The sequence below is a fragment of the Rhodnius prolixus genome, unplaced genomic scaffold (assembly GCF_049639745.1).
Source record: "Rhodnius prolixus isolate KJV_2025 unplaced genomic scaffold, Rpr scaffold_3, whole genome shotgun sequence".
In the NCBI taxonomy this organism is placed as follows: domain Eukaryota; kingdom Metazoa; phylum Arthropoda; class Insecta; order Hemiptera; family Reduviidae; genus Rhodnius; species Rhodnius prolixus.
This window is the reverse complement of record NW_027411603.1, coordinates 11,155,513-11,177,437: the sequence shown is the minus strand read 5'-3', so window position 1 is coordinate 11,177,437 and position 21,925 is coordinate 11,155,513. Positions and strand designations below refer to the sequence as shown.

General features: G+C 35.5%; 1 long non-coding RNA gene across 1 annotated transcript in view; it reads left to right on the top strand.

Moving 5' to 3' along the window:
* Positions 1-21,483, top strand: part of LOC141453853 (uncharacterized) — a 50,947-nt gene extending 29,464 nt beyond the window's left edge. The window contains exon 6 of the long non-coding RNA XR_012458262.1: positions 21,301-21,483. This is a non-coding gene — a long non-coding RNA (uncharacterized lncRNA). The remainder of the gene's footprint in view (positions 1-21,300) is intronic.
* The last annotated feature ends 442 nt before the right edge of the window (positions 21,484-21,925 follow it).

Sequence of the window (21,925 nt, the reverse complement as noted above, 5' to 3'; positions counted from 1 at the left end):
CATTAAATACGAGGGTTGGTCAAAAAGCTACTCTGAGGCTCAATAATGGTACCCGCTAATCGGATTCTTAGATAGTTCGCACAGATTACTTCTTGAATCTACACCTTATCGTTAATTATGCCAATATTTAGGTATAACACATGATTGAGAGTTCCACAGTGATGAATCTATTACTAGTGGTTAAACAATAATTTTTTTTTTAATTCAGCTTCCAAGCATAATTGCACTGCCCAAGAATGTCAACTTCATAGCAAAGTTCACTGCTTTTTAGTTTTCTTTCTTTCTCTTTCAACCATTACTGAAGAACAATAAGATCTTTATCCTCGAAAGTTATTGTAACAAGAAGCTCAAGTGAAGGATATTTTGTTTTTAAGAAATATTTTCCATGCCTATTTATTTTATTTCATTTAAAATCAGATAAATAGTTGGTCGATGGTCTTAATCAAGGCAGAGGTTTCTCCTTTATTCTTGGGTCTGTCGTTGAAAGTTGCCGCCACAATTTACCTAGGTGACACCATCTTTTTTTCTCCGCCCTTCTTCTTTATCCATTCCTTTATTTTAAAATCGTTATCTCCAGCTAATATCACCCTTTGTCAAACAGTGAAAGACACATTGCTGTCGGATTGAGAGTACGACTTCTTCTCCATACTGGCTTAATTCTTTACCTCCGTCTTCTTCTTCTTGTCCAGCCATTCTTCTTATTCTATCTTTTGGATGTACTTTTAAAGTAGAGTTTCAGCGAGTTTTTGCGTTGCAGTTGGAAGAACAAATACTTCTTTGATGGTTATCAATCCTTTTCTCTCTTTTCTTATAACTTCAATTAATTTATTCGCTACTCCCTCACAAATATAGTGAGCGAGTTTAAAATTAAAAGGACTTGAACGGCGTATGAAGAAAATTCCGTTAGTATTCTTTAGTTTTTATTTTTGGAATTAATTGAAATAATAACCTACATTCATAAGAATAGATTAGTCATAAGAACGATGGAACCTTTTTTTTTTTTTTTTTTTAATAGCTCTCTCATACTTACAATTGTAAGTACTAAATGTAAGCAGTACGTTGTTTAGATAGTGACTACAAAGTCCACGGCGACCTCAGCGGTGTTCTTTGGTGTCAGTGTTTCTTAATTGTTAACGAAGACGCCTGGGAATGAATGTGATGATGAAATGGAGCTGGCTTGTGGATTTGGCTAAACCCAAATAGCTGCACTCATCCACTTCTTTGTCTTCATGCTCAATGCAGTTTGGGTGTTGTGATCGTCTGAATAAGTGTTCATTAAGGCTCGGGTAACTGCCTATAGGCTGCTGTGACGCTATATTTTCTGTAGGAGCGATCTCTCCTCATTCTTTTCTAAGAAAGATAAATTTATATTGAAAGAATTCAATGAATAGATCATCTGTAAAAAATAAATAAATAAATAAATGAAGAAAGAATGCAATCTCAGAATGGAATTCACATAATTCGATCCAGGCTCCATACAGATCTTTAGATGAGTAGAGTGTTGAGATTTTTGTTTAATATCAGGTCCAATAGATACACATCTTGTTTCGAGATAGCTGAATGCTGCAACTCCCTGAAAACACTTATAGAAATAGTTACTAACAATGTAATAACTTCTGCAATGCAGCTGGTTAAGTAAAGGTTCGAGATGTATTTATTATAAATACAGAGGTCGACCTTTACTAACTACGTACACAGACAAAAAGAGATATATATATATATATATATACAAACAGAACAATCATATGTGAACGATGAAAAGGGATAATGAAAACAATGGTCAGTAATTAGACTGTGTGGTGCTGCCAACTACCAACTGGTTATATTTGTCCAGATGTATCAGTTCTCAGACGACTTCATCACAAGTCTGAAGATCGCGCTGTTTCCCTGTAAATTAATATAAACATGCGGCGAGAGGTTTCATTAACTGTCCGGGTAGCACAAGAACTATATCCACGTCCATTAGCAACATACTAAAATTTCATTACTCGTGTTGATTTTAATTGTAGGTTCTCCAAATTCGTTTCTAATTGTCTTGAGGCTAACTGTATGACTAGTTTGCTACTGCTATTGTTGTAGGGTATCTAAACAATTTATATAAATGTTGGGTTTTACGAGACAGATTTCTAAATTTATAACGTGGCAACGTGAAGTAGTAGGAATTATAACGGAAAGAAGTACTTTTAATATGAGTCTTTCATCTTTGGGGCTTTGGTGGATTACTGAAAATGGAGAAAAAATCGAGAATTCCCTTCGTCTTCAGGAAATCCACAGCCATTATCATCATATAGTTTGGCCCACAGTCATGATCTTCAACTCCGTGATTTCAGCAGATCGAGAGAAAAGACGAGGCAAATAATTGGTTAACACCAATTTTTTTAGAAAAATGTGTTTTATTCAGATTCTTCTTTTGGTTTCCTTGACATAATACCTTACTCAGAATCGCCTTACTCTAGTTGCCCAATAAACTCTGACTTCCTCAATTCTGTCCACTCTCTTGGATGCACCTCCTTCGTAATATTATTCTCCATGATACATTACATTCTCCATTATCATGTCTTCTTTGTTTTACTCTTTTTTTTCTTTACTGCTTCTGCATATTTCTTTTCGGCCCTCTATAAAGAGGAGAGGAATAGTATTCTTCTTTTTTGTTAGCGGTGTAATCGCTAGTTTACGATATGGATGCGTACGATATTATGGCTGTACGCAACTACTTGAAATTGTGGCGGTTTCGTGCTTAACTTTTTAAAAGTTTCACTAAGTACTTAGCAGAATATCTTGGATTTGTTGATTTGATTGTGTCACTACCGCATTTGTAATGGTACAAAGTTAAAGACTTTACACTACAGAGAAGGACTTCTGAAAAGACGTTTTCAAGCAATAACAAAGGTCACATTTTGAGGGTAAGAAGGCTAGTTTCCATCCCTCCCCTAGCACTGTAACAAACCTAGGAGGAGATAAAAGCGAACACATCTCACTTATAGGAGGAGGGCGCTAAAAGGAAAAGATTCTGGATTAATTGAGAAGATCCTGAATATCCTGGGGACGTCCTAAAGTTGACCATCACCTCATCGTCACTCTGCTCTACATTTACTCTAACAATTATGTTATATTCATATTCAGTCCTATTCATAATTAAATCAGTTTAGTTCATCAGTTTGGCAATTAGTGTAATTATAATTTAATATGAGTAATTCATTAACAGTTCATTAACTAACCTTTACTGCTTCTCACCTCTTAACTTTTCTCCCTAAAACGCTATCTGAACCTCAAACTGGTCCACATTTTCAGTGAGTGAGTGGAAAACAAGATTGTTGGGAAACCCTGGATCTAAAGAACAAAAAGGAAGCGGCTTCTCCTGCACAAAACTACAAGGAATCGAAACAATAAGCTTCTCTTTATCAAAAAGAATAAGATTCGCCCTATGTTCCATTCTACCCTCTAATCCAGTGATTCTCAACCTTTTTTAATTTTGTCACGGCACACTTTTAACGATTTCAAAATTTGGCGATGCACTAAACAATAAGATAAGTTTAAAAGTATTTCACTTATCCCATAATGCACTGTGTAAAATAGTTTATGTTTATTAAAACTGTCCGGTAGGACAGTTGTCTAAGGGTTGATCGTCAAATAGTACAAGAAAAAGCGTAATGTTGAAAAACACCCAACTTTGACAATTTTTTTTCTCTTTTTCTATAAAAGATAAAATTCCCAAATTTTCTTTATAATGTAGGACAAATCTTCCTTTAAGAATGTAATTTTTTTGCAACAACCCAGATCTAATAGGTTTTGAGAAAAAAGTTGCCAAAAATGAGCAAAAACGGCTTTTTCAAAAATTGTTCTTTTTCTTCTTCTTCTTGTTGTTACCCTATTTTGCAAACTGCGTAGCGCCTAAACGCGAGAACCGATTTTCATGAATGAGTTGTCACATTTTAAACTGTAAGTTTTTGTTAAGGAGTTTTCAATATAAAATAAAATAATATGTACTAGAAAAAGAACAGTAGGTTTATGTTTATTATGGGATTAATTAAAAGTTAATAATAAGAATACTTTTAATGAGAAATTTGAGCTTGATGTTTTTTGATGATTTTGTTAATATTTGGTCGTATTAATGATAATGCTACACTTATATCGTCTTCTACATTTAATATATAATTTTTATTGTAAGCATTTCTAAAATTTGGCGGTGCCCTTCAAAACTTTCGCGGCACTCAAACGTGGTTAAGAATCACTGCTCTAATCTAAGCAGAAGATGAAGAGGAAAAACCTGATTAACAGTGGGTGAAAGATACAGAAGAAACCAAAAAAAAATGAGTTGACGGAGTACGATTGGGAGTCAAGTGCCACTGGAGAACCTGAGCAAAGGATCATTTCAAGAAAACAAGAAGAAGAAGGTGAGCGATGGATTGGAATAAAAAAGTAAAATATTTGTCGGATATGATAAAACTTAGATTCTGATAACACATAGTTTTTCATGACTTGCACTAGGCCATTATCGACCTTGCATCTCATTTAAATAGCCATTTAAAAAAAAATATTACGTATAAGAATTTAAAAATTAGAATATTATTAAACGTTTCATGAGAAGAAGGTGTTAATAAAGATATCTGTGTTTTTATATGTGCGATAAGAACAGGAGATAAACTACGGAAAAAGGAATTAAAATGGCCACACACACCCTGAAATGAGGGAAACCCTAGAATTTTGGGCAATTTATTTAAAAAAAAAGCAAAAAATAAAAATAAAATTAACTGTTTTAATGTAGACTGGCGGGGTGGGTATGAATAGGGTGGACGTGTTGGCACTGTCAGAATGATGTGTGGGCAGTGCATGTGGCCTCGTGACGTGAGCTGCTGCTGGCTAACTGACGAGCATAACTCATCTCTCGGCTGGGTTTGGGTTTTCTCCCACCCACTCACCCATCCGCTCGCCTAACACATAAAATACTACCCTTATATGCATTATTCCGCTCAAATAAAAAATATTCCTACCTTAATGTTTTTCTTTTTTTTTAAATATGCTTTATGTCTAGTTTAGCCTAGTTTTTCTCCACCTGGAATCATGATTATCCTACTGTTTTTCTTACTTTACCAGGTGAGAAAAAGAACCATTATTGTAAGCATTTCTAAAATTCTCTGCACATACTGTGAGGGGCAGTGAGAGAGTATGTGTGTGTGTGCAAAACCCCCCATTCACTGCGGGTCCTGCCAACTTCCAGGCTAGCTGATGCCTGACAGTCCAGCGCCGCTGCTTCGTTCTCTTCTCTGCACAGTTAACATGATGGCAAGGGCAGGTAGGTTGTCATCGAGTCAAATTTTTGGGATATCGATTTCTCACTAGCAATATCCGTTTTGAGGTCCTTAAAGGCTCAGTGTTACACTGAGGTTAACTAAAACTCATTAACTCACTAACAAACAGAAATTTCAAATTCTGATTTTTATTTTTTCCGTTTATTTGTGCTGCAATCAGCGCGTTAGCTTTAAGTAACAATGTTAATAGAATAACAAAGGAGGCAAACGAGTGTAGACGTTACCCACAGTGGTAACACTCCCAAATATTAGACTATTAGTCACATCACTTCACACAGAGAGGAGATCACGAGGCCAACACTGTCTTTTAAAACGTCTTGTCCGGGTTATCAAGAAGAGTTCTTGAAGAAAGATTTTGAGCTAGAGGATTTATATGAGATTGCAAGTTGAAGTAGAGTTTCCTGTATCGTGTTTTAGCGACTTCTGCGATAAAAAAAAAATATTAAGGTCAGTGTGTATAGTTAGGTTGGAGCGTTTACAATAGTTCGAAGTATTTTAGATTGAAGAGATTGAATCCTTTGGAGATTGGAGCATTTTATTGAACCCTACAGCTCTATTTATCTGATTTAAATACAATTAATGGACCCGACAACAAGCTTTGAACAAAATCAGCTAAGATGAAGCTCTATTTTAATGTATCCATTTAAAAAAACGTTTATTTCAAATAATTTGCTGTAAAAAAGTTCAATGTTACATTTGAGACCAAATGAGATTTAAACAAAATGATTACAGCTTTCAGGTGAAAGGATACAGGGTAGTTTTTAAGATAATCATTATCTTGTGCCTGATTTTTAAAATATTTTCAATAAATAAATTAATAACTAAGATTCTATAATTGTGATTAATATAAATTGTTCAACCCTTTTTATTCTGCTCTCCGTTAGATTGTGTGGATTTTAGTGTTTTCTTTGCAGAAGAATCCAACAGCAAGTAATAATAATAAAGAAAACAATGCCAAATACGGGAAATATCAAGGAAAAAACAGGATGATATTTTGCATGCATCCTTATATAGGAAAATATGTTCGTGTTATTATAGAATACGAAGAAGACTGACATGGTTGAGTAAATGTCCCCGTTCGGACGCCAAAATATAATATGGCAAAAGAGTATGTGATGTTGAGTCCACGTAGGTGAGGCTATGTTGGGGGTGTGGGTGTTGAGATATCAACGTCTTGAAGTCAGACTGTGAGGGGGCAGTGAGAGAGTATGTGTGTGTGCAAAACCCCCCATTCACTGCGGGTCCTGCCAACTTCCAGGCTAGCTGATGCCTGACAGTCCACCGCCGCTGCTTCGTTCTCTTCTCTGCACAGTTAACATGATGGCAAGGGCAGGTAGGTTGTCATGACAACCAACTGGTCACTAGCTGTCTGTCACATTAGCCTGTATATAGACGTCACCATGGCAACATTAGAGAAACCCTTCCCCTATATAGCCAGCCCTAAAGGCACACATCTTCACGTATACTCAATACCTGCACACTTTCACAATCTATACTACGTAGTTCTCTTTCCTCAAGGCTCTATCTCAACTCACCTCTCGCCCAAGTAAGAGACCATACCCACACCTGGAAAGAGAACCGTCAAACTGAACATACAGAGAATGGTTCCAGAGTATTCGCCCTCCGTATGTCCTGTTACTCTAACTTTCCTCGTCTGCTCCTTTGTACGTACCTACCCCTGACTGTTCTCTTCATAGTATGGACAGCTTTGTTCAGACAACGTTCCCTCACATCGCCTCCATCAGAACATCAGACGAGTTCCAATCAAGCTATGTGGCTTCTTGGTGGGGAAGGCCAGGGGGGATGGTCCAGTTCAAAGTAACCTACATCACCACTTACTGTCAATGCCAACCGGTCATCACCAAGTACCAACGTTACTATTGAACCATTTCAACTTCTTCATCCTTTTCCAAGAACATGTTCAGAATATGGGCCTCTCTCTATTGATCAGAATTCGAGCAAATTTCATCATTTAAGAGAGAACCTTTTGATGAACGACATAATGATATTGAACAGGATTTGTTTTTACATTATTTTTTTTCCTCCCTATTATAAAACCATTTCTTGATATTTAAAATGTAAGACGAAAATGCAAAAATGTAATCAATAAAAATTAAAAAAGTGATAAGTCGGGCGTAAAACACACAAATGATACGCAATTAGCGAAACAAATTTTCCTTGAAAATGCGAGGAAAAATCGCTAAAAACAAAAATGAATAATAAATTGAAACTTGCGCTTAAACGATTTCCTTCAAGTTTGGAATTGCACATACATATTTAGCTCCAATTAATCATTACACAGGTGATTAGGCCGCCCTTTACCTGGATGACACTTTAGAGAGAAGCTGAATTGAGGATTAACAGGAAGGTGGATTAGACTGCCATAACAATCCCTTGCTATCAAGTTAAAGCCAGTTTTGAGACAATTCCAAAAAACCTAAAAATCAATTTAGTAAAAAATTGTACTTTTGGCAGGACTAATTTAATCCAAAAGCGTTGTAGTACCCTCTACGTGAAGCCCATTTTGCTGGTCAGTAGTGCCGAAGGGGATCTCGAGGCTACTAATAATTTAGTCGCCGTTGAAGATTGTCAGGAATGGTGGGAGAGGCAAGAGAAAAAAAACTCCATTTATAGTCAGAAAAAATAGTAAAGTCAAATAAAACTTACAATAAGTTCATAAACTGTGAAAGAAGAAGAATAATTTCTAGTCAATTCTGGGTAGTGTTTGTGACACATATTTAGACCACAGGAAATACGAACCCTCAGCTGACGAAGTTTTCGTTAAGTAGGAAAACAACGGAAGCCCACTTTCGGACGTAGATGTTTTCCAGACCACTGGTCCATACTACCATTTCTTAGCTTTTCTAAAAACCAACTTAATTTATTATTTATTTGTTTTGTTATTATATTTCTCTGTTGGCAACTCTTATAGATATTAAAATTCTAGGTTAAATTCACTAAATTGTATATAATTATTTTATGTATTAGCTGAAGTATTGCAAAAGTGGTCAGATTAATTTAACTTGTTGCACGGGTCACTTAAATGTATTCAAAGTCAAACAATATTTCTTTCTGTATGACAAGCCGTCGGAAATGTTTTAATTATTTGGGTTTTGTTGCTAAAGTACCAAAGAAAAAGCCACCGCAAGTCGATAATAAATTAATTTTAACATCTATAAAATATGTATATACCCGTATTAAGGTACTATATATGATATTTTAGAAAAAAGCTTAACGCTACCTCTTCTCCAAAACTATCTTAAGAATCATTTTCCTAGGATGTTTACCAAAAAATGATCTCAGATCTACACAAGCTAAACTGTGAGCTTACAAGGTTTGAGGTGAATCGTTGTAGCTGTTTTCCAGAAAATACCAAAATATTCAAAAACCTGTTCAATAATAAGGCACTTTTGATTGGCTGATTTCATCCAATAGCTTACTACCAAAGGAATGGTCAAATTTGAACTTTTTGCGGTTTCCCAGGGTTGAGTTATGCTGTTCACCAACTTATATTTGTATAAACCATTTTTTCGAACTCAGGAATGCTAAAAAATTGAATTTCCCATAAAAATTTTCAAATTTGTTACCGATTAAATTATCTTCCATTACTGAGAGTTTTATATACAGCTAACAAAATTCTAATAATTACAGGACATAAGTAAATTTAAAATTATTCAGTCGAAACAGAAGATTGATAATTCACAAAGCTAAATATATAAGGGCCGAGTGACGTGCCCAGTAAAGAGGGTTGAGAAAGTAGTTAGGAAGTGAAGGCATGTCTTGGATCGATCCCGGCTGGATGAAATGGTCAGTGACGTACAACTGATGGGTTTGATAGCGAGGGGTTGGTGGACGGTTCAGTAATTACAATTCTACGTGTCCACTGCCGTTGATTGAATCAATGTAACTGGAGTTGTCCGAAATAAAGCGGCCTGCTTCATGGAGAGACTGTGGCTGACACTTCCAGCCAATAACTGGAAAAGGGTATCCAAGCGCCAGCCCTGCTTGTCCTTACAGTACTTCACTCACTCCTTCTAAACTTCCTCTTCCCGACAGTCCTTACAGCGGATGAACAAAAAAGTGGAAAAACTAATTTGAAGACAATATTAGACTATTTGGTCCAGAAAAATAACAAATCAAAACAAGTTTAATAACCAAATTCAATTTTCTTTTTTCCTTTTTATTATAATTCAATTTGGACTCAGGCTGCTGAAGTTATCTGGTAAATAGTTCCTTCCTTAATAGAAGATAATGGACACTGTTGGAAGGTGATTTGACTGGCTCATGCTACGTTTTAGGCGTATCTATCAACATGGGAGGATCAGCTCTTTGCAGCTTGCAATTCGCCAGTACTTATCAACGGCTATGAACAGGCATGATTCATAATTCATTGGTTAAAAACTGTTTACCAACTGGAGGAAAGATGCTTTAAATTACAGTTTGGAAAAAGAAAAGATATAATACCACCTTAAGCAGATCTTAATTAAGACTGAGGAACAGTTCCACCACTTAAGGTATATTATCAATGAAAACATACATTTTTTAAAAAGGACATAGATTAAAGAATGTGCAAAGCCATATAACGATGTAAAAGCTGAATAAAGCAGCAGAATCAGAAAAGAAAGAAAGAAAAGAAACTTGTACAGGTGATTGAGGGGTGAATTGGCATTATCGTTCGTGATTATTTCTTATTTCCGGTCTATTTTCCTGGCAAATCGAGAGGACATCAAAGCCCCGATAATAGCGTCCTGCTACTTAGTTTAGCAGCATCTTCAATCAGACTCTTTCCAAACTTTTAATTATTTGAAAAATAAGTGATAGTACGATAAAAATATAATTAAATAACTATAATTATAAATTGGAGTAAATTAGCCAATACGGATGAATTATATTATGTCCATACAGCTGGCTAATTAGAAATTCATACGATATTAGTTCGGTCTACAATCTACTAAATGATGTTTGTCTTCTAATGTAGTCGCACATTATGTGCGATATTAGTTACTCTATGAATTGTCCAGGATGTTGATGAAGATTAACAATTGATTACCTGGTTATGATCACGGCTTGCTATATGTATATATATGTATTTTGTATGCATCACACATTGTATCTATGTGCAGTTAATGTATATGAGAATGTGTTCTATACTGGATGATAAGACTCCTTGACTGACGAGTTATTTCCTTGCAGTGTAATGAAGATAGAAGCTGCTGTAGACAGACGGATAGATAGACAGACGGATAGACTTAACAGACGTACGGACAAGTGTATTCATTATATAGGTAATGGGCAGTAAGTTTGTGGCTAGTCATTTTGATTTCACACTTAACACTAATCATTGATTTCATTTTATAGTCAATATTTTGAATAAATTACTCGTTTGGAAACCGATTAGTCATTAAACATGGCGTTGAAAATAAAACTTTTTGTTCTGTTATGCGAAATTCATTGAAAAATTTTATCTTAAGTATTAAAAAGGAATATATCTAAAAATTTCAAACAAATATTTGAATATTAAAATTTAAACATAGCGTTGAAACACATGTCATTCTCTTTCCGCAATCCAAGTAATAAAATTTTTGGAGCAAAAATATCGCTAAAAATCAGAAAATTTATTTAATAAAGTGCCACTTCCGCTTAACTCAAATCTAATTGAACATTTAATATAATTGTTTTTAAGTTATGTTTCATATAGTACACTCATAATTTTTTTTTTTTTTTTTTTAAAAACATTTTTACAGCTCTAAAATGGAAATTGAATATACAATGAGTATGGAAAGTTCTCTAATTATCTAAAAAATTGTTGGGTAACAGTGAGCAGAATATTTAGTACAGTTCTAGAATTTAAGTAGTTCCGAAATTTACACTGTACTATAAAAGATTCTTACAGTCCAATTCAAAATAAGTATGGATCTTAAGCAAAATGAAACCAACATTTTAAATTATGTACGCCTGGACCCTTCGTATTGTTATTATTAACCATTCCTCCAATGAAAAAAAGTCCAAAATTGATTTCATTTCCTGAAAGAAGGACCCATTCTGTCCCAAAGTACTTGAATAAAAGTAAGTGAATTCCCTGGCAATCTATATAAAAAGATTGAACATTTTTTGGGATCTTTAAAATGTTAAATCAGAAAGAGAACTTTGTTTAAAGACTTGGCTGAAAAACTAGCTGCCCTGTTCGGATATTTTTATTGCCTATTTACCAACGCTATTTCCAACAACTACAATCCAAAATAAATTACCAAATTTTATTAAATTTAAGTACAATTTTGTCTATTGAAGTGATGATTTTTAGGGTTGTCAGTTTTTGCTGTAAAGAAGAGAGAGAGATGCAAAGTTAAAATTTTAGTAAATCAATATTATTGTAGGAATAATGTTTGTGTTTTAGGGCGTACCAAAGCCATGTTGTTGGGCTGGCCTGTTTTTGGATTGTCAACATTAAAGTACACAGGATAGTCTGGCTAGGTAGGCATGGGCAAAGTAGGCCCTCCGGCGGCAACGTCACTGTCACAATAGAGCCATCTGTCACTGGCAACACCTCTTCCTCCTCCACAACTAGTGACGCTCTCTATAATGTAAACAAAACCCCTAATGTTATATCATCTCGCTAGTCTTTTATTTGATTACATCATTCTCAATGAAGGAAAAAGGTAGCTTACAAAAATAACTACAGCTTTTTTGTTTTACATTAATTGTATGTATTGTAAAAGGAAGTGGTATATCGTTCATTACCCATCACGTCACAAAAATAATTAAATCAAATTTATTAAAAAAAAAAAAAATTCCAGAAGTTAAATTTAGAAAATAGAGGTTACACAATTGTTTTTAGATTTGTTTATAAATCTGAGGTGATTTTTGTTGACATTGATGGCGGTTTTAAAGAGGGTTTGGAGTGGATTGTGGGTATGAGCGATCGTGAAGCGATTAAGTGTCTCTCCCGGAATATCTTGAAAGACATGTCTGCTTCCGGCGCTTTTCCTAGAATACTAGATGATGATTGTATTAAAGGGCGGTTCCACCAAAAAGGGGAAGGAACGCAGACAATCCAAAATGCCCATTGTTCCTCGCCAATTACTCATCTCATAAGAGACACCGGGGCTTCAAGACCAGGCTAAACATTACCGTATAACAAGTACAATTAACTAATAAAGCAGTAAGCAGGACACTAGAGAGCATGGCGATTCAATCGCCCAGTGCACTGAAATAAACCTAGAAAGTTTACCAGATGCTACTATCTCCGGGAGGGAAATATTTAACCTTCCGAAGACGAGGAATCTAGTTTTAGAATAAACGGGACACTCCTCTACAAAGTGCCGCATCGTCTCATTGGACTCACCATAGCCGGCGCAAATTGGCAACTGGGTAAGGCCGCATTTGAAAAGATGGTACGCTAAATTCGCATCTGAACTAACTGGCTGATCCGGGACCTGCTAAAGCCAACTATTGCCGTTTTCTAAAGGCCAAGAATTTCCTTAGCCTGACGGCTCCACCTTTATTCTACAATGTCGGATAGGATACAGGGCTGAGGAGTCACTGTTATCAACGCAGCTCCTTCCTTTGCTGTTTCATCAGCAAGTTTTTTACCTGGAATTCCGAAGAATAATAAGACAAAACGATAAGTTGTTCCATCATCTGCAAGTGCTGTTAGAACTGCGAGCTCTTCTGGCACCAATAAAGAAGATAGGGTAACAGATCTCAGTGGTGTTGCCATGCTGGAAATTGAAAAAACAAAAAACAATTGCGTGAACACACCTGACTATCTTTCGCCCTATACTCCAAATTCTAACGGAATTCTTTTTAAACTTCGAATTTGAAAACATACCTTATTATTACTAACATTATCTAGATGGTAAAACTAGCTCGTTATCCAGAAATGGCACTTTAACTTACCCGCATCATCCCACAGTACTAACTTGTAATCTATGCATATAAAGGAAGTACTCTCCAAAATCTTGGAAAAGAGAAAAATCCTTCCTTTTACCAAATTTCCTTTAAACTCGAAAATTCAGGAACAAATTTATCCCTAATATTAATAATTATAGTATTATTTGATTATTATTGTAAATATCAATTTGTTTTTTCTTATTATCATTATTTATTTTAATTTGTAGGCTAAATAAGAGTGTTGGAGTGGTTGTTCGGCCCTTATTTACCTACGAATTCTGACCTTCTGACTTTAAAAGGTTGTGAACTCTAGGATTCGATTGATTCTCAATTCCTTTTTGCACTAATTCTAGCTAGACCTTCACGGCCCTATGGTTTATTGTGGCTTTAACACCCTCTTTTACGGCACTCAGAATCCGGTCGTGTGGTTTATCCAGTCTGAGTAGTCTTGCTAATGGTGTATTTAATCGAATGGAAAATCTAACAGTTGCTTCGTATCATTCTTCTACTCCTTCTTTGGGTGCCGAAAAAAAGGGAAAAGGAAATTAGGACAGAATCCTATCTTTCACTTAAGAATTATCCTATTCAGGAACTGAGTTCGCCACTCAAATCTGAGCGAATCAATGAATGGTTCTGATCTATAATGAATTTTTTAGAAACCCATTTTTGATTCAAGATTTATGAATAAGATCTGATAGTTCGACTTCGTTTAATTAGTAAACTTAAAAAGAAACTTAAGGGTTCACATTTTCAAGAATTGAAGAAATAAGTTGCTTTTAAAAATTTGGATTAGTTTTATCTAGGGGTTTCAGGCACAGAAATCCCTAATTAATAATTTGCATAATTGGGTGAAAGATAACGATGATTAGTCAACTGGGGGTAGAACTGGAGGATAGCAGAAACGCGAGTAACTTGTGCGAGTTATGTTTTACATTATTGTTAATTAAAAGTCCTCCTTCTTAAAAATAAAGATAAATAATACATTCCAGCGTTAGGGGATAAAAATGGAAGAAGAAGAAGAGGTAAGGGACTTTCTTGAAATGCTTAAAATTCTCTCCCGATGGAATATAAGTAGTCCACTTAAGCGAACACCAAGGAGTACGGATTAAGGCTGGAAGAAGATGAGGGTCGCAGGACTCCTCAAATATAAATGACTTTTTAAAAGGAACTCCTTCACGTCCTTACCGTGGCTGCCCTTTCACTGGTTATACCCTTCTACACTGTCATAGGACAGCGTTACCCACAACACCAACTCTTTATTAGGACATTCCCTTGCGCCAACCCGTACAGTCTGTAGTTCTTTTTTTATTCAACTCTTCTTCTCTTGTTTCAGTTTTTTAGAATACTTTGATAACCGTGATGACGTTTCATAATTATGTAATAATTCATACTCGATGTAATTAATGGTGACCCAAAATTTACACACTTTTACTTTAAATATTGATGGTGTCTCTCCAACTTTGCAATGAAATTTATAAACGAAGAAACCCAAAAATTTTATTTATAACTTAGTAATGTTAAGACCACACGATAGAAAACAGAAACCTCATCGTAGTTTTGGCGATAAAAATTAAGTTCACCTTGGAAACACATGTTTTAAGGTTTCCTGAATTAAAGATCATTTGGACGACGTAAAGCCTGCCTCAAGAAAGTAAGCGTTACTCACTTTGTATATCTCATTGCCTACAATGCCCTAGCTTCATTTCCCGCAGCTATGGTCATTTCCTGCAGAGGAAAATGGGCAAGACACTGTTTAACTCTGCGGGATAACCCATCGTAAAGAACGTACAACTTTCACGCTAACCGATACACCAAACATTCCGCTGTGGGCCTACTGAAGTATGCAACTATTTACGTTTATCGGAATACTCAGGTAAACAAATTATCACTCAAACATCCCGGCACGAACACATACATAATAGACACTAACATTCTAGAAAATAGCACCTGACACTCTAAAAAAAAACATAATAGAATTTTTAGCACGAAGTAGATTTGGTTTTTCTTTGCTACATCCTTTATAATCTACAACTGTTATAACTTAGTGACCAATCAATGATTCCACTTTGCCCTATTCGACGAGTAATGATGTAAATAAATATTCAAGTATATAATTAAATCTTGTCTGGAACTTTTCAAGAGTTAGGAAACGTTATAGAAGTCTGAGCACCTCTTTAGAAAAAAAAATCAATCTACCGAGGAACAAATATATTTCTTCGGTGTAAAGGTGTGAACTTGATGCAAACATCAAATTGTCAAATGAAAAATACGACTAAAGGGGGGAGAAAATCCAAGAAGAAATTTCTGTTATTAGAATTTGACCGAAATATCTGCGACAGAATCAGAAAAGACTTTAAAAATGGAATAGCTGTAACTCAAAATCAAATAACTTGGACATATTATGGCATCATAAAGACTCAAGTTTTTGTCCAAAAAATTAAAGGCGAGAATTGGTAAAGTATTAAATAATCGTTCTTTGATAATGTTCGATAATAAGTAAAAGTTAAGCTAAGGGTTTTGCAGAATCTGTCGTGTAAGTAAAGTAATCAATCGCCTATTTTTTCAGGCGGGGCTTTACGTCCAACTACCAATTAGGTGTCGTGGACGGAGGCGACTAGCAAACATACTTTACTGTAAATTTCTTTTATTAACCATTAAATAAAATGCAAGGCCTAAGACCGGGAATCGAACCCAGTACCACAGTACACATTAGCTTCGGAGGTCTCGCCTCTAACCGCTCGGCTACCGTGGCGCACTATAGTGTGAGTATTTGATGATTCAGTTTACATTTAGATGGAATACCCTCTGTTTTTAGCAAGATCTCTGAAGATGTGGCTAGCCTAGATTCCCTTGCAGGGAAGAAGTGTAGTCGAAGGAAATGGCAGAGACAGTTTAACTATAGGGACAAAGCTAGGTCTACGCAGTTTTTCTTTGTTTTTTGCATTTTTTTTTCTTCAAATTCAGGGCATCTTAAATCGAGCAATTCCGAGTTAAACTCAATTTAATACATGATGTGTTTTTTTTTAAGTACGAAAATGCAAATCCATCGCAAGTATAACTGAGATAAAAGAAACTAGAGTAAGTCTTGGAGGGCGTTACCAGTCTGGTTATTTAATAAAACTGATGAATTAGTAATAAGATGTATGTTAGGAATTGTTCTTCACGTGGGTTACTAAGCTTTACAAAGAAAGTGCATCCTCCCAGATCTGTGGGTATAAGAGAACAATGGGACAAGGTGAGGAGCTCAATTAAAGCACAGCTTCCTAACCATACACACCCCACCGTTAAACACTAAACTCTGCTTGTCTAATTGGCAGTCCCTAAATCATTGTTTGTCCCTTCTTACGAGCTCGTCCTCCTTAGCTGTGCTGCTGCGCATTCAAAGATAATTAGGTACTTCACCCCGACTCATCGTCTTCTTTTTATCTTCAGTCATTTCTTTTTTCTTCTTCTTTTTACCTATTCTCTTTCAGCGCTCCATCCATATTGTTCGATGCTGTTCTCCTGTTTACAACTAGCTAATGTTTAGTTAATAGTGTCTAAGGTGATAAATTGTAATTACCGTCACATTTACCACTTGAAAAGAAGGGCTTCTTAGTACTGTGGAAATAGCATTACTTTTATTGTTGCCTTGACTACACACTCGGAGAGCGTCTATTGTCTATAAACTACTGTCATTGTGTAGGTACTTTTAGTATCACCTCAATTATACCTAAAATACTTCAACCCAAAATAAAAGTGAAACCTGACAATAATAAAAGAACTATCACTCTATAAAGTGGCGAAATGAACTGTAAAATACACGATTTTGGGAGAGGAGGAAGGCTTAATAAAATATGCACCCTTTTAGGTTAGATGTCGAAAGTGATTTCTCTTCTCTAAAGGACAAGGTCGGCGGCCAACAAGAGAGCAAAGCTTGCACATAGAAGGGAATGTTAAAAATCTGAACATCCCTTCCCCTATGACTTCATGCTCATATATTTCCCAAAGAAGGAAAACAGCCAGTTTGTTGCCGCCATTCTCCTCTGCAGGGCACTTCACTAAGTGTATCCAGTGACAGATTCCTGAGGGAGCAAAGAAATAAGGGACAGCTAGTAATCTAGTACAATTCTCCTTCGATCCTGGTTGGCGTTTGTTGTTGCCCTCTACATGCAAATGCATGCCCACAAAAGAAGTAGCAATGTTGTTTTGTCCCGGGCATAGTGTGGGCCTTATAAACATCGAGGGTACCTTAGGACACATAGTCCTTGTAGGCTGTGTAGAGTTTTGTGGGTTATAAGTGGCAGTTGTGTGTTTGACCAAGCTTGGATATTAAAGTGTCCGCCTCTGAGAATTGTATACAAGTGTCTGTAAATGTGCGTGTATATAGCGAGGGCCGTTTGTAAGTGTAGTAGTCCCAGAGAGCTGTACGTCTACAATGCTTGGAATCTTGCGAATAAAATGGATGGCTATGTAGAGAAGTGAGTGCAAGAACTGGGTGTGTGCGTGCGTCGGTCGGTCCATAGTTGCGGCTGCATGTGTGAGATCGATGCCAGGACCTTCTGTAAATCAGGTCGCCAGGAATGTTCACATGCCAGTCGAGCTTTACCCTGCTGCCCCTTCCCCTGGAGGTCTAGATATCTTCTGTAATGAGCAACCAGTAGAGATATCGCACGTTGTCTTCAACTCCACTTAGATGGAGAATGGTCTCTGGAGTCCCCTACTCTGGACATGTTAGACACATTCCTCCTTCTTAATCAACATGAAGAGAAAGAGCACAATTTGAAAACATTCTGGAATGTCTAATTGTTAGAAAAAGGTAGTTACTTAAGAAACAATCATTTTGACAAGATTACTAGTAAGTGACTTAAATAAATTAAACTTTATTTAATTACTTTATTGATTAAGAAAATTAGCATATTAACAATGGCTAAAAATTAAAGCAGAGTAAATTTTTAATATTTAATCTATACAGAAACTTGACAAATGTTATTTCGTTACAAGAGTACAATAAGAAAATATTATATTAGCGGATAGAAGTTGTCATATTTCTGTGTAAAACTGGGGAAAAGTTTGAAATAGACAAGTTGGCTCAGATCTAGAGTGACAAGCTCGGGACACCTGTCCGAAAATTAGAAAGACAGCGGTATCACTTTGTCAAGCCATTGTTCCTATACCAGTTGTTCCTATACCAGTACTCCAGTTACACCAAGCGAATGTATATATATATATATATGTATCACTCAGTTGTTCTCCTCTCTCGTAAGGTTTTTCCAAATGCCAGAAGCATCTAAGTACTTATTTCTTTACAGTTTTCTCTTAACAGAAAGTTTGTTAAGAGAAAAACAATCTGGCCTGGGCGATTACTGTGCTTTTTCTCTTTCAAGGATTCTCAAGTTTCTAACTCATGCATTTTCCTTATCTCACAATTATTTGAAAACTTATTCACAAGAGAAACCTGTCCATAATTCTAAAAATCAAAAACGCCTAAAAATTAACTTGCTTCCCGGATGAGAGATAACATAATTCAATCCTCTCACTAGTTAGACCATTAAATGAATAGAAAATTAAGACATACTCATGGTCCCTCATCGTCGGAGGGAGTTAAAGGGAGTAAACACGATCTACATTAAAACTATCTGATTCTTTCACATGTCATTTCAATATTTAAAAAGAGAGAAATATTTAATTATTGAATTGTTTAATTTGTTCTGTACAATAGAGATAAACAGCTTTGCAGTAAAGACCAAAGCAGGCTAATCTTTTCCACTGATAAGTCAATCATAAATCACTTAAATAGAAATTTCCTTTTAAAGCCGCAGATTGGAAAATTCCAACAAGACAGGTCATTTAGCTAGAAAGCGAATACGAATGAAGGATTGAGTTATACACAGATCAAGCATTCATAATAAAATTTTACCTTCCAGCCATAAGCTAGACCTACATTGAAAAATTAATAAGATTACTGGCCATTCTGGTGGCTGAGATATCCTATAGATAGAGGAAGGTTTGTGCAGAGATAGTGCCACTTGTCATGTCACGTGAAAGGGCCGTTCTATTGGTGAGGTTCCCAAGGGGGAGGATTGCGGAAACTGGGGTTGAGAATGTCCCCCTGGTGGCGAAGATCACTAAGCTTCTTACTGCTTCCTCAGTGCTGTGAGATTTGATTCCGGAAAACACAGCTGGCACAGAAACCAATTCAAGGGAAATACGATATTTTAATTTATCTCTATCTCTCATTATTATTATTTTGGTTAAATTTCTCATCCTCCAGACGCATCGACTGCTGTGGTTATTAGCGCCCTCTGATTTTAGGTCTTTATAGTAAAATCACATTATGTAGACTGGATCTGAAATTGATGTGAACAACAAGAACCAGAAAGAGTCTTATGATTCCTTTTATATTGTTCTAAAAGTATGACACGAGTTACCTTTCGAATCTCTCCGAATCCATCATCAGATCATAGTGGATCCACAAAATTATTTTAATTAATTTAGGTTTTTTAACAAGAAATTCGTAATAAAGACAATATGTGTCATTAAGAACAAGATTTTTCTTGCTTAACTAGTATTACCGTGGCAAGATTTGACTGAAAAATAATTGCTGCGAGAGGTTATATGAATATAATCTGCATTCTGATGATTTCCACGTCATTCATCACCTCTGAGCAGCTACATCCTCCAGCAAATTAACCAGCTCCTTCTTCTTTATTATCTTTATACAAAAGAAATTAATTAAGAGGTATATAGTCTAGAGTTAATTGTTTAAAAATAGATAAGAGACTAATATTGTAAGAGATCTACGGTAGAAGTACGGTAATGGAAAAAATTTGTTATTGAAAGTTCGAACAATTATTTAATTGCAAAAATTAATAAATAATCTCAACTTTTCAGGTGAATTTTGCGTTCTAATACCAAATTAGGATTCCTGGAAGAAGAAGGTGAAGTAGCAAACGCAGATTACCGCAACATTTGCCATTTTAATATGAAATCAAATTCTATACCCAGACCGGTAAAGTAGATGGAACCCATCTACAACTCTGCGAGTCACATCTCTGACCGCTCAGCTATGGTGGCGCATTAATTAATTAAGGAATCTAATATATTTTCTTTGATAGAATAATTAATTATATTATGTTCATTGAGAGAAGTGTCGCTCTACTAAAATACAGTCACCACTATTCATAAGACTTGAGTAAGAATGCTTTGATTCATTCGGCGACCCAAGAGGAAGTGTTCCAGCTAAAGAAGTGGTAAAGGCTGTCCGGCGCTCGTCACTGGAAGACAGCTGCCCGATCGATATACCTGATGCAGCTGTCCAACTAGCCGTGACGTCACCTCTGCAACAACACCTTACCTCCTTCTTCTTTTACTCCCTCTTTTCTTATCCCCACTCTTGCATCTTAGATAAGACCTATATCCGCATATTCCACGGATCTTTCTAACACTGAACTGAGGAAGCTGTAGGATAGAGTAGTCTCTAGTTCAACTAGAGACCTATCGTTGCCCAGATGAATTGAAAGTAACTTTTTTTTTTTAAATTGTGCACTTGACAAAGTGCAAATTAGCATGTTCTTAATAAAGAATCATTGAATCACAATGAAAACGTATTTTTTACGCAATCTTTAAATTAATATACTCTCTTTCTTGAAGGAATTTCAACTTTCATAAAGATGATGAAATGCTCAGAACGCGATGAAATTAGAAAACATTCATTTTCACAATTAGCTCACACTCCAAACTTATTCAGCAAAATTGATTCTTCCACTCCTCTGATGTCGTTGAAATTCAACTTGCAAATTTAATTTCCAGTAAATATTATTTAAGTAATGAAGCCGCACATTTTCTCTTAAAGTTTACTTTAAAATTAGCATAACCCACCTCCGCTAAATTTTTCTTAAGGAGGATTTTGCTGGATGACCGTTTCCAGGATCTACACACGTAAGCAATAGAGACATCAAGTTTATAGAAAAATGAATGGGAAATCTTTTTCTGAGCAAATCACCCTTTGATCTTTTAAATCTGTTAGAATTTTGTACATTGATCTTTTGAAATTTTAATTTTTTATATTTTGAATTTCTGTTCATTAACATTAATTATCAAATTGACGTTTCTGTTGCAGGTGTCAAGAAACTGATTGTGTAGAAAGAAAGAATAAGTTCAGAAGCTCTTGTTTAAAAGAAAAATCGAAGTAAAATCAATATTGTAGGAACGCATTATCTGATTTGTAAGGAAAATCCGTCAGTTTAATTTCCATACTGATATCCTAACTGTGTACAATTTTATTTTGATGCATAATCAATAAACTGTTCATGGTACGCACTTTATTGTTGCATAGCCTTTTCATATCTCTAGACAACCTGCTGGAGAAATCTCCAGCTAGTTATTAAACTGGACAACTCTGCGACAAAGCAAATGGACTTGAGGCTCTCAAAATCCCATCATAACATAATTGAACTTGTTTATCAGCATAATAACCTGTTTAATACAGAAGATTAACATTATATTTATGGAAATTAGGATACTAAAGATAATATACCATCCAGAAGAAAAGGAATAGTAGTCAGTAAGAGTCCTGAATTTATTAGACAAATAAACAAAATGTAAATAATTATTGCTATTTACTGACCATGAGTTAAGTAATATACAGCTAGCAATAATATTATACACAATGACTTATCATTTGTACATAACTAGGTTTGTATTAATCTACGAGTGATACTAATTGTAGGTATGTTCACTGATGA